Genomic DNA, 15,165 nt, shown 5'->3' with positions numbered 1-15,165 from the left:
CTGGGCACTACAAGAGAGATTTCCCTAAGTCAAGGAATGCTGGCAGTGTAAGAAGAGTGCTGCCAATAGGACAGAACGAAGCAATAGCCGATCCCATGGTGGTTACGGGTACGTTTCTCCTCAATAGTGCTTATGCATGCATAATTTTTGATTTGCGGAGAGGATTTTCGTGAGCCATGAATTCAAACACTTACTTAAGCAAAACCCCCAATCACTTAATAAGATATTTACAGTAGAAATGGCAAACGTTAAATAGAAAGCACAAACGATATGTACATAGGCTGCACGCTAGATTTATATGAACACTCGTTCCAAATCGATCTAATGTCGATCACTATAAGAAGCTTTGATGTCATCATCGATATGGATTGGTTAAGCCTTCACCATGCCGATATACTTTGTCAGAAAGGGTCGTTCGCCTTAATCTGCCAAATGGCGAAACTCTTATCATTTATGGTGATAAACCCGGTACAAATTTACAAATCATCTCTTGCGTCAAAACCCAAAAATACCTGCGCAAAGAATACCATGTTTTCCTAGCCCACGTAGTAGATAAGGAAAAAGAAACCAAAGATATCAAAGACATTCCAAAAGTCTGCGATTTCCCCGACGTCTTCCATGAGGATCTTCCAGGAGTTCCACCAGAACGTCAAGTCGAGTTCAGAATCGACTAGATTCTCAGAGCTACCCCAGTAGCAAAATCGACGTACCGTCTGGCCCGAAAAAGATGCAGGAATTATCCCGCCAACTAAACGAGCTACTCAATAAAGGATTCATTAGGCCGAGCTTCTCACCTTGGGGAGCACCAGTCTTATTAGTAAAGAAGAAGGTGACGGGTTTGAGCCAAAACAACATCATATGTGCTCATGCAAACCTTAATGCTTGGATCTAGGTTTCTCTATTGTACATGCAATTCATCCAAGACTCAAGAACCCTAATCTAACATATGCATTTCAAACTTATCACATAAGAGCAGGTCTAGATGATTACCTCTTCTTCAATGGCTTGAATCTTCTTGTCTTTGGAGCTTAGAGTCACAAGTGTCACTCCTCTAATGGTTTACAAACACCAAGAGCAAGAGAATAGCTTATGAGAAGAAGGAGGAGCACCAAAAACGACCTAGGGTTCTTCCAAGAGAGTTCTCCACGTTTTTGGGGCCATAGGGGTCTTTATATAGTGAGGCTATTAGGGTTTTCAACTAGGAAACCCTAATTTTCTGCTTAGGCCCTAAGCAGCCCCTGGACTCCCTTTAGACACCCCTTGGACGATTTCTTTATGGGATTCCTATAGAATTCATCCAACCTATGTTCCAAGGTGATCCATAGCCCAATTGTAATTATCTTATAATTACAATTCCAATCCCCTAAGTTTAAATAATGTCTTTTAGTCACAAAACTAACTATCAATTAATTCTTGACTAATATTAATTAAACAATATGATTTCTCCTTTAATATATTATTCATATAATATATTAATAAATTATAATTAATCCTCTTTCTCCATAAATCATCCTATCAAGTTTCTTTGGTGAAGGCAACCCAAAAGGACCATGCACAACCAGGTCAAGTACATACCAAATATAGTTCCAGGCTTAGACACTAATCCAACAGTCTCCCACTTGGATAAGTCTGATAGCTATAATGTAAGTACAATACGGTTAGCAATCGTAGCTCTCAAAGACGTTTTCGAACTCTGATCTTTTCGGCAACCTGTCCTTTAGATAAGGGATCATATATTCCTCCATTCTGGATATCGTATAAACTGAGACATGGATTTTAATCATACTCTCTATTCACGTGTTGTTTCCCGATTTCCGATTTATGACGACTGACAACAAACTACAATTGAACACATCAAATTAGTCCTGGCTTTGCCAAGCGCTTAGGGTGTCATCACTAAATCATCGAGGGGCGCACAAATATCGCTTTTATCCCACTTTGGGTAAAATGAACGGATAAACTTCGATTCAATGCTCGCTTGTACTCACTTACCGAATCACACACAACAATACGTTTTATAACACCAAGTTACTGGTGCATTTACATATTATCAATGTGTAATCGAATCGCAAGATACAACTCACACATCTCGGTTTCAAGAATATAAGATATTACTGTCTCACCAATCACTCGTGATAAAATCCATGAAGCGATCCAAGTGAGCGTGGGTTTAATCCAATACTCTAATCTTATAGCAGCACTCATGAACCCTGCATCAAACTTTTGCTATTTCTAAAACACTTTAGACAATCTATAGTCAGATTCATGACAGTCTTCTTTCATTCCTACTTCCAAAGAATGAGCGACTGTGGAGGGTTTGAATAATCTTATTATTCAGAAAGTCAAAACATGTAAAGTGAAACACAAGAATAATACTAATCTTATATGGCCTCAAACTTTTGAGTATAAATAAAACACTTTTTATTTAATTACCATATTGATTACTCATTATTTGTTGTTTCGGGTAATCAACTTCTTACTTGAATTATAACAACAATTGTCCCATGCTCTTAGCATGCACACTATGTTTACCTATGGTCCTTACTTTGTGAAATAGTATAATTGAATAACATTTTCAATCACACTCATTTCATAATTCCCGATCCTTACCACAAGTTTGAGAATACCAAATTCTTGCCACTTATAGAATATGTTAGATTCTAACATTTTATGCAAGGGGGCTCATTCTTCCACTCCACTTTTTTATATATCCACTGAAATATATATGTGTTTACGATTATGCCCTTTTTTATTATAGTAATCAAAGTAAAAGTAATATACATCCTTTTTTTTCAAACCTCGTCCACTCCCCTCTTCCTCTCTCTTTCTCTCACATACACTTACAAACATATAACTTTTTACATTAAGATTGAAATCACTATAAAAAAGAGTACCTCATTCTCTAATTCGATCAAACAAAAACAACTAGAAATACTCTAAAATTGATCACCTCATTCACGATTTGAAATGTTATGGGTTTACTTAAGCCATGGATAACCCAGATGAGTCTGTCTGTAAAATCTTTCTGCAATCAAAACACCACCGTCATGGAGTGTCGGCTTCTACAAATCTGATATCGATGGGAAATAAAGCAATGGGAGGGAGTCAAGGGAAAGGGAACAAAACATCACCTCCACTTACACCATCAAAGATTGGTTCCGATGACGTTCCTATTAGTGGGGTTTTTTTCGTTATTAGAATCGTTGTTATGGAAAACCTGAATCCATTTCCCTTACTTTTCATATCTCTAAACTTTCTCCATTTGCTTCATACGGTCTTTGACAGTGGTGGTGAACGTCATTCAGGTCAACCCCTTTTTCGATTTTAATTTCTCGTTCTTTCTCAATCGTATTCTTGTTTGGCTACTGAAACGATTATTTTGTTGCTTGGTTCACATTGTAACTATTTCTTGCGTCACTTTTATTGATCATAAAAGGGTATGAATGGAAATTTTTAATCCACTTTTGATTCTAGAAATTGAGATACTGTTACTTTCGTATTCCAGTTTTCCATTGATTCTAATAGAGTTGAATGTAAACATTTAGAATGTATGATTTTGTGGAAGTGAAGAAGTGGTGCTCAGAGATGGTTGGGAGTAAAGACTGATACACACACTTCCACATGTTACATGAAAATCCAACTTAGATCTATGTTTATCGCACAGATGGGTCCAGATTTGGCAAAAAAAACGGGTATAATTAAAATGAGGGTATAGAATCACAAAACAAAAAAAATGAAGAAATCACACACCACAAAAAAGTAATCTTACAGTTGATTTGAGCTCTGATTAATACAGCCTTGATTTCACAATTAACTTTGATGCAAATTAATCAATTCAAGCCCTAGTTAAATCGATTGAAAGCATATGTGGGTATAAACAATCGAGTGCATCAATGGTTAGAAATCGATTTGGAGATTAATTTTTTCATTTGGAGGGTAATCACGCCTGATTAAAAATCTACAAAAGCCAGAGAAGTGAATAAGGAAGAAGGAAGAATGAATCATGAATAAAGAAGAAGGAAGGAGTGTATCTTTTGGAAACAAATCCACAAGATTTTATTCTCTCTAAATTAAAATTAAGGGCATTATGGTCAATACACTTAATTTTTATGTGGATGGATAAAATACTTCAGTGGCAAAATCACCTCCCTTTATGTAACGGTCCTTTCGTAATATCATAGCGCCAAAGTCACCAAGACTTTGCCAATGAAATTACAAAGTGCTCTATTGTAGATTGTTACAAGATAATTCCATAGTCATGAAGTCTCACATTCAAAGTACATTCCTTTGAACATCCTTCTTACATAGAAGTTTCTAATCTAGACATAGATTCTTAACGTCCAACTCCCAATAAGGAAACATTTCCATATTTGCCATATGACAACTCATTCTAAATAGAGTCTTATCTATTCATAATAATGTCAATATGGGCCATCCATGACTATACTTCTAATTGTCCACAAGCGACCAATCCTTGGCGAACCTTAGATTGTCCTTGATAGTTATTTAATTATTTTAGTCAAACCCGGTTCTATTCCCTTTTTCCCTCTAAATGCCCAAGGAATTTGGAAAATTTAGAACGGTCGAATATTATTGCATATGCTTTGATCCTATACCTGAAGTGTGTGGGATACGATTCATAATGAAAAACGTGAGACTTTACCAGTTTCTTGCTATAACATTGTCATAATATTTGTATTTGCCATGTTCTCAAAATTTGAACTATGAAGAGGGATGCCGTAATAACTTTGAGAATGAAAATTATAATTATATCCTTGACTAAATTAAAATTTCTCGATCTAAACTTTTAGATTGTAAACGAAGTACAACATTCTCTCCTTTAATTATAGCAAAAACAAATTTTTAACCCCTGCAACTTTGCAAAGTGAAACTTTTGTTTTTATATAAGTAATATTGCCAACTTGCAATACTTAAAATAATAATCATGCTCCCACTAGCATGATGATTATATCCATTCCAGCATAACATTTACACTCCCACTAGCTTTGACATGTATTTAGAAAACAGTTGGACTTCTAAAGACAATACTTATTGACTTCCAAAGTTCATATTTCCAATACGATGTGCTTCGATAAGCCTTTATCTAAGCTTCTCAAACTTACACACCTTTCCTTAGACAGCTCACATGTATGTCTAAACTAATTCAGAACTTATATAACTAAGTCCCAAATGTTCAGACTAATTGCCAAATCTCACAATTCGAACTATGAAGAGGGATGTCGTAATCATAATCGAATTTGAGAATGCAATTTACATAATCGCTATCTCCTTAAAATCTCTCTTAGTGAAAGCGTTTCCTCACAATCATTTTCATGAAGGAGAGAAACCTTATGACACTTAGATTTTATGGTGCATGTGTTCCTATCCATGTGAATTTGTCATAAGCATAATCATAAGATAATGTTTGTGACGAATTCAAACTCTTATGGATAGAACTTGTTCATTCTTAATTTCTTGCCATCAAAGGTCCCACCATTGCTTCTAATTAAGTTATTTAATAGCTCACCAATGCCAGTCAATGTACTCTTATTGAACAATGTGTTTGCCCTTATGCATCCTATTGAGAACTCGTTGAACTCATATGCATAATCAACTCAACTGGATTGGCACAGAAACAAGAATACGTCAACACGATAGGTTACAAACCTCAAGTCGTGTGCTAGTGTTTAATCGGTTTACTTCTTGATTTGTTCTTGAAACCTTTCAAGATCTCTAGACACCCACTGACCTCTTGACATATTAGATTCTCTTATCAAGAAAACATTTCTTGACAAAACAAATATCCAAGAGTTAGTGTGTGTCTATATCAAGACAAAACTACATGCAATTTGGTACTAGTTGGTCTTTGTCTTATTCAAGACATCACAACTTACCAAAATGTGCAAGTGTAAGAGCATTCCTACTTAAGATTATGTCACTCAAGTCACAATCTTGGAGTATGACTCTAAGACTTGATTTTGGAATGAAGTACGATACATCTTATTGACTTAACCATTTCAAAAGTTCCCCATTCCTCTTCTTAGCCAAACCAGCGTACTAAGGTATCCTTAGAGGATGAATTGTAATATGGTTCTTACGATTACCAAGACGATCACAAAACACGATACAAAAGTACTCTCCCTTCTTCTTAAATTGGAGAAACTTTTAACTTTCTGCCTTCATTGATTCTACTTATTCTTTCAGCCATTCATTGAAACTTTTCAATGATTCAGAATTACACATAATCTTGTAAGTATAACCACATTTACTAGACCTTTAGTAAATCATGACGAATAATGTTATTATTATTTATGGTGAACTTGACCAGTGCACGACATTGTGTACTAGTTCCTTTAGTCCTTCACTTGACTCACATACTTACGTGAACAAGGAATTAGTCTTATTACCTAAGTATCAAGATTTCCATACATCACATAATACAAGTTGTATGATTCCAAGTTTCTGTCCAATTGAAACTTGGGTGATAGGAATCTTTCCTTACTTAGAAAATTTTAACGCTACCATAAATAACATAACTAAGAATCACATCCATTTATAGAAATACACAAAAATCAATTTTTTTTCACAACGATTTCATTGCAAGGATATAATATATATAAATAAGACAAATTAAAAATTTATTTTATTCATAAAAGTAGCGGAAAACATGTCCTTACAATGCAAAATCAACTGAAAAACTATGTAATCAAATATTCCTAACAAATCTATCATAACTTTCTAAGCTCAAAATCTGATCTTCAAATCCATGCGATCGTGATCCATTTCTTTGTGATAAGACTCATCTCGCTCTTCCATCAAGCTTCCTCTATTTTCTCTAATCCTGTAAAACATTCAAATGTAATCTCATCACATTATGTATTTAGAATCAATGAATAGGAACTTAATGGAGTTAGATAGTGGATTTTACCTGAAGTAGAGCTAAACGTCTTGACTATCCCATCTCTTAGATCTCTCAGGTAGACTAGGCAGCTTCGTCTCCAATGCCCCTTCTCTTGGCAATAAAAGCAAATTGACTCTTTTGGAACAGCACACAAAACTACTTTAGACTTTGCCTTTCTCTTATGATCAAACTTTTCGACCATGGCATGCCTTTCGTTGCCATTGCCTATATCCATGGAGGTTTGGAAGGCAGATCCACCAATCAACTTTGCTTTTCCAGTGCACCAAATCATCGCTGATTCAGCAACAATAAGCAAATAGGTGAGATCGATGAGGGTCACGTTGTGGTCTATCATATAGTACTCTCTTACGAACTCACTATATGAGTCAGGAAGCAACTGAAGAAACCAGTCAACAGCCAGCTTATCACAGACAACGACTCCCAACATTCTTAACCTATCAATGTGTGACTTCATCTCTAAGACGTGTGCACACACTGAATTTCCTTCATCATGTTTACTTGCCAAAAGGGCTTGAGTGAGCTTGAACTTTTCAAGCCTTTGAACTTATGAGTTAGGGAGAACAATAGGAGGAGGTGGAGGAAGTGAAGCATGATCTTGTGTTCCTCGATCGAATCGTGGAATATCATCTTCATGTGGAAAGCTTGTTCTACGGGATTTGGGAAGACCATAGTTGTCATAATTTGACATCTACAAAACGGGAGAAAATTCAAGTTAGATGATTGATTGATTAAGTCCGTAATAAATCAGCCAAATGAGATATTAAGGATATGACCCAACACAATACTCTACAACTTGGGAGAGGGATGTCGTAACCCAGATTACAGAACATTTGAAGGTAAGTGCATGACGATTCACTAATTTTCCACCATGAAAAATGAAAAAGGGATTAAGTTTTAAATGTATTGAAAACTCCTAGATCTTTTGAGATTCATTGAACTTTTCAATGGCATGTTTAAATCTCGATATGTCCCTCGATTTGTGACAGGGGTGCCGAGGATCACAAAATAGGGTGTGAATAACCATGCAAACTTACATGGTGCCCCCACTGTTATAGTCACCTATTCAATGTGTCAGTTAACCACACACGCTCCACCGAACAATGACGAACATCGATTCACCCTTTGCTACCTTTACTTAGAAACCATTTAGTGTGTCGGTTAACCATACACGCTCCACTAACGTCTTAGCAAGGGTACAAAGTGTAATTTCATGGAATTGCATCAATTCACTTTTGCCTAAAGTAACTAAGATTGGGAATTTTTGTAAAACAATTAGTTACTTTAACATTATACTTTTAATGAGGAGAGGGTTTGCCCTATCCTACCCGTTCGGCTAACGACCCTCCACCAATCAAGGAAGCGGTGGGTGAGAGTGGACACCCATTAAACGACCATTTTATAGGCCATAACCTTATACTCCCCTTATAGATCGGCTTCGTGAATGAGGCCTACTAACGGTAAGACTAGCAGTTTAAGTTATACATATATCATATTAGACTTTCAATGTTATATATAGTATAAGGGTGTATTTTACACTTTTAAAATACTATGTGGTCTAATTTAACAAATTACACTCTTAATTTAATTAAATGTAAACCATATCATTATGGATTTATTAACTCTCTTTTAATTATACACTTAATTAATTTAATAAAACCATAAAGGTGCAATTTGAACTTTTTCAAAAATTCGGGTTTTAGAATTTAACATTTTAAAATTAAACTTTTAATTAAAATTTAAATTCCAAAACTTGAGGGCAAGTTTTGAAACATTTCAAATCATTAGGGTTTAGAATTTAACTATTTCAAAATTAAACTTTTTTAATCAAAAATTTAAATTCCAAAACTTGAGGGCAAGTTTTGAAACTTTTAAAAACACAAAGCATCAAATAGCAAATAATTTTAAATTAAACAATTAATTTAATGATTATCTAAATTTGACCTAATCAAGATTATTTACAAGATAATTCACCAAATAAATTAATAATCAAATATTATCTTATAATTAAATTATTATTCAAATAAATGGTAATTATCTTTTAATTTGGCAAGGATAATCATAACATATATATATATATATATATATATATATATATATATATATATATATATATATATATATATATATATATATTGGATTTTATTATTCAAAAATAATTTTGGTAATTATCCATACACAAAATTTGCACAAAAATCCGAGTTTTGAGCCATCTGATCCACACACTCGTCGAGTAGCCAACTGCACTCGTCGAGTCTGTCTGACAGACTGGGCTCATATCGAGAACTCAGAGAGTCACGTCGTGAGCTGGGTATTTTTAGAAAACGATTTTCATATCAAGCAATGAACAAACATATAAACATCAAATACAATTGAAACCAATCAAAGCTCTGATACCACTGATGGGTTTGAGCCAAAACAACATCCTATGTGCTCATGAAAACCCTAATGCTTGGATCTAGGTTTCTCTATTGTACATGCAATTCATCCAAGACTCAAGAACCCTAATCTAGCATATGCATTTTGAAATTATCACATAAGAGCAGATCTAGATGATTACCTCTTCTTCAATGGCTTGAATCTTCTTGTCTTTGGAGCTTAGAGTGACAAGTGTCACTCCTCTAATGGTTTAGAAACACCAAGAGCAAGAGAATAACTTATGAGAAGGAGGAGGAGCACCAAAAACGACCTAGGGTTCTTCCAAGAGAGTTCTCCACGTTTTGGGGCCATATGGGTCTTTATATAGTGAGGCTATTAGGGTTTTCAACTAGGAAACCTTAATTTGACTGCTTAGGCCCTAAGCAGCCAATGGACTCCTTTAGAACACCCCTTGGACGATTTCTTTATGGGCTTCCCATAAAATTCATCCAACCTATGCTCCAAGGTGATCCATAGCCCAATTGTAATTATCTTATAATGACAATTCCAGTCCCCTAAGTTTAATTAATGTCTTTTAGTCACAAAACTAACTATCAATTAATTCTTGACTAATATTACTTAAACAATATGATTTCTCCTTTAATATATTATTCATATAATATATTAATAAATCATAATTAATCCTCTTTCTCCATAAATCATCCTATCAAGTTGCTTTGGTGAAGGCAACCCAAAAGGACCATGCACAACCGGGTCAAGTACATACCAAATATAATTATGGGCTTAGACACTATTCCAACAGAAGGATGGATCTTTTCGCATGTGCATCGACTACCGAGAACTAAACAACCTCATGATCAAGAACTGATATCCCCTACCGCGCATAGACGATTTGTTCAACCAACTCCAAGGAGCAAGCTACTTCTCAAAGGTCGATTTAAGATCCGGGTATCATCAACTGCGAGTCCTGGAAGGAGATGTTCCCAAGACGGCCTTTCGAACTCGTTATGGTCACTACGAGTTTGTAGTGATGCCCTTTGTATTAACAAATGCATCGGCGGTGTTCATTGACTTAATGAATCGAGTATGTCGTTCTTTGCTAGACAAATTCGTAATCGTGTTCATAAATGATATACTCATCTATTCGAAGAATGAAGAAGAACATAGTCAACACCTCCAGTAGGTCTTGGAAACATTAAGGGAAGAGAAGTTATATGCAAAATTTTCAAAGTGTGAATTTTGGATTCGGAAAATAGATTTCCTTGGTCATGTGGTCAGCAAAGAAGGGATACACGTGGACCCTTCCAAAATCAAGGCAATCGAGAACTGGTCAACTCCAAGAACTCCAATGGAAATCCGACAATTCTTGGGCCTTGCTGGCTATTATCGAAGATTCATACAAAACTTCTCGAAGATTTCCAAACCACTTACCGCCCTGACTCAGAAGGGTGTAACCTATAACTGGGAAGAAAAGTGTTGCGTTCCAAACACTGAAACAAGCCCTATGCAGCACACCTATATTATCTTTTCCAGAAGGAACAGAAGACTTTGTGGTCTATTGCGACACATCAAACCAAGGTCTTGGATGTGTTCTAATGCAACGAGGAAAGCTCATCGCATACGCCTCGAGACAACTCAAGATGCACAAAGTAAACTACACTACCCATGAACTCGAACTGGGAGCAGTCATTTTTGCCCTAAAGAACTGGAGGCACTACCTCTACGGCACGAAATGCACAATCTTTACCGATCATAAGAGCCTTCAGCACATTCTAAACCAAAAAAGAACTCAACATGAGACAGAGACGATGGGTTGAATTACTGAGTGATTACAAATGCGAAATTTGTTATCATCCGGCAAAAGCTAATGTAGTAGTTGATGCTCTCAGTCGAAAGGAATACTTGGGCCGCCGAGTGAAATCCTTAACCATGATGATCCATTCACACCTGTCCACGCAAATCAAGGAAGATCAAATGGAAGCCTTGAAAACATAAAACATAGCTGGCGAAGCCTTAAGAGGAACGGATAAGAATCTTGAAGTCAAGGGTGACGGAGTTCGTTACTTCATGAATCGAATTTGGACACTGAAGTTTGGTGGATTCAGAGACGTTGTCATGAATGAGGCTCATAAGACTCGATACTCTGTGAATCCCGGTTCAGATAAGATGTATCTGGACCTCAAGAAATTGTATTGGTGGCTGAACTTGAAAGTTGAAATTGCTGCCTATGTAGGCACATGCCTGACTTGCGCCAAATTCAAAATAAAGTACCAAAAGCCCTCGAGATTGTTACAACAACCTGAAATACCCGAGTGGAATTGGGAGCGGATAACCATGGATTTCATAACCAAGTTACCCAAAATGGCGGGCGGACTTGACATCATCAGGGTGATCGTCGATAGATTAACCAAATTTGCGCACTTCCTACCAATAAAGGTAACTGACAAGATGGAGAAACTAGCTCGAACATACATCAGAGAGATTGTGCGACTGCATGGTGTACCAATATCCATTATCTCCGACAGAGATAGTAGATTCACCTCACGATTCTGATAGTCACTACAAAAATCTCTAGGAACGAGACTAGACATGAGTACCGCTTACCGTCCACAAACCGACGGTCAAAGTGAGACGACCATTCAAACCTTGGAAGATATTCTAAGAGCTTGTGTGATCGATTTTGGTAAGGCATGGGATACCCATTTACCACTAGTCGAGTTCTCGTACAACAATAGCTATCAGACTAGCATCAAGGTTGCTCCATTGGAAGCCCTCTATGGCCACAAGTGCAAATCACCTCTAAGCTGGGCTGAAGTGGGTGACATGCAACTAGCTAGAGGACAAATACCTGACAGCACTCTCATAGACCTGGAAATCATAAGAGAAACGACCGAAAGGATTGTCCAAATACGGGAGCGACTAAAAGCTTCAAGAGACAGACAAAAGAGTTATGCGGACAAAAGACGGAAGCCCTTGGAATTTCAGGTTGGGGACCGAGTGTTATTGAAGGTCTCTCCCTGGAAGGGATTAATATGTTTTGGAAAACATGGGAAACAAAATCCAAGGTATATCAGACCATTCGAGATCCTTGCCAGGATCGGCCCGGTAGCATACAAGCTTCGATTACCGCAGGAACTCAATAACCTACATCCTACCTTTCATGTGTCAAACTTAAAGAAGTGATTGTCCGATGAGACCCTCGTCGTCCCTCTGGACGAAATCGAAATCAACGAGAGTCTCCACTTCGTAGAAGAACCAGTAGAAATCATGGATAGGGAAATTAAAAGAACAAAACAGAGTCGCATACCCATTGTGAAGGTCTGCTGGAATGCAAAGCGAGAACCTGAATACACCTAGGAGCGCGAAGATCAGATGAAACAAAAATACCCACACCTTTTCCCTAGTCCATAAATACTTATCTTAGAATAAATTTCGGGGCAAAATTCTCCCTAACGGGGGATGATGTGACAACCCGATATTTCAAGTCAATGTAATGACCTAAGTCAAGTATTGTAATCTATTAATGAATTAATAAATAAACAAATAAATAAAAAAATATAATAGCGTCAGAAATGAAATGTTCAAAAATCTCAATGCGAATGTACTAAGTGGTAGATATCGTAACAAGGTTTTCAAAAATATAAAGAATACTAAAATTCTAGTTATAACGAAGAAGTTATGATCAATCGAAGATCCACAATAAAACCTGTAAAACACTGCTAAGCATAAAACAATAAATTTCAATAAAATGATTTTTAGCCTTAGGTATCTAAATGAAAGTCGTAGATATCATTAAACCGTAAACATACATAAAAACAGCGTCCAAATCTGACTTCGTATGAGGAAGCTATGATTTTTCTAAACGAGAATCGAAGACCTTAACAATAGTAATGCAACGGTAAAAAGACAGACGAAATCGGACGTCGGATGAAGAAGTTATGGATTTTTAACGGACTTTTCCAGTCCCGGCCTGTTAAAAATATAATATTAAAAATAAAGTCAAAATTAGCCGATGGAGTCTAAACGAAAGTGGTAGAACATAATCTCACTTACGCGTGGATATAAAGAACGTCAACATCGGAGCTCGTATGCGATAGATAAGAATTTATTAAGTTCGGGGCACTAACTTCCACATCTGTCAGGATTCACGTCGTGAGTCAAAGGAGGTTAATGACGTGTACCATTAACAGACGTTTACCAAGAGTCGGGCTATAAGATGTCGATTCTACGAACTGATCATGACATAATTCACGACGTGAACAATTCCAAGTTCATGACGTGAACTTCAATTTTTCACCCTATAAATAAGATGTGAGGCTGCCGAGTTTATTTGCCAATTTACAACCTCTCTCCCCAAATTTCTCACTTTCTAGCCCCTCGAGACTACCCCGACGCCCCGGTTACGTATCCAAGCTCCGAAGAAGGTCCGAAGGTCCGAAACTCCCGAGAAATTTTCCACTTTCCGGTCGAAGTGCTGTCCGAGAAAAGTCTCGTTTTCTCCAAATTATCACACTTACCAGGTGACTTCATACCCCTATATTTTCACGTTTTTAGTATTTTTTAGGGGGAAAAATACAAGTGAAACGCAAGAAAAACTTATGTTAAAATGCAAATCGTTACATACAGTTTCTAATGCTTTATCTACATTTCGTGTATAAATGTTAAATAAGTAAAATAACGTTATTACAAATGTTATACTTTACATGCAAAGTTGGTAACACACTAAGGTTTATCATTCAAATGAAACACTTTTGAAAAACTATAATAGGTATAGTTTACGAAATATTCATGATATTTTACACTTTATGAACACTATAGAAAGGAAATACTTACATTCACAAGAAAAATGGACTTTTCATACGTATATTTATTTGATACAAACTTTTGTGAGACATTTAACTTCACGTACTTTGAAGTACGCGTTGCAAGTCCTGTGTTATAAACCATAATCTCCTATAGGGAGAGCGTGATACTTGTGTATAGATCTATACGGGATTGACAATCTTGCACCTAAACTGTTAGCTACAGTTGGACCGGCAGGTCTGGGGTGACAAACTTCATATCATTCCAACGCCTGAAGAGCGTTGTGACAGGAAGTCTGGGTCATTAGTACGGTTATAAAACTCACATGCAGTATTAAAACATTTGATTTACGGGGCTATCAAACGCCTTAGTGATTATATATACATATATAAATCTACTTGCACTATTTTAGGTATGGAAAATTCTTATGCATTCCGGTTTTTGGAACTTTTAAAAACTACTATTAATTTATAGAAAATATTGGATTTTCTAGAAACAAAACTCGGTTACTTTATACAAAAAGGCATATAATTCTTATACAAAAATGCTTATGAACTCACCAACTTAATTGTTGACACTTTTTCAAAACTACTTGTATTTCTCAGGGATTCAGTAATACAAGTAAACAACAGCTTTTGGGGAAGGGACGCTAAGGCATCAATTTCAAACTTATTATATCATCATAAAGTAATTTCTTTTGAAACATGTATTACAATCGACAATGTAACTTTTTAAATTATATTTATGATGGTTGTATTTGCTTTCATTACTATTTACTCAACTGTTATGATACTACATGAAGTCATTAGCCCTCGAACGATTCTGCTGTTCTGGTTTGGGGGTGTGACATCAAAGCTCATCCCTAGTGACAACAATTTATATATCTTCAGGATTAAGTATTAATATACATAAAAAATAGTCATTTGGTGTTGGAATATCAAACCAAGAGGCTGACAACTTTGTTTCAATAAATGGGTGTGCTACAACAAAGATTTTGTTTACTTATCTTCGTTTTCATGTTTGGATTTTGTATAAGTATAATCGATAAGTGAAATCTTTTTGTA

Source organism: Lactuca sativa, chromosome 4 (genome assembly GCF_002870075.4).
Source record: "Lactuca sativa cultivar Salinas chromosome 4, Lsat_Salinas_v11, whole genome shotgun sequence".
Lineage (NCBI taxonomy): Eukaryota > Viridiplantae > Streptophyta > Magnoliopsida > Asterales > Asteraceae > Lactuca > Lactuca sativa.
This window is presented reverse-complemented; position numbering follows the sequence as displayed.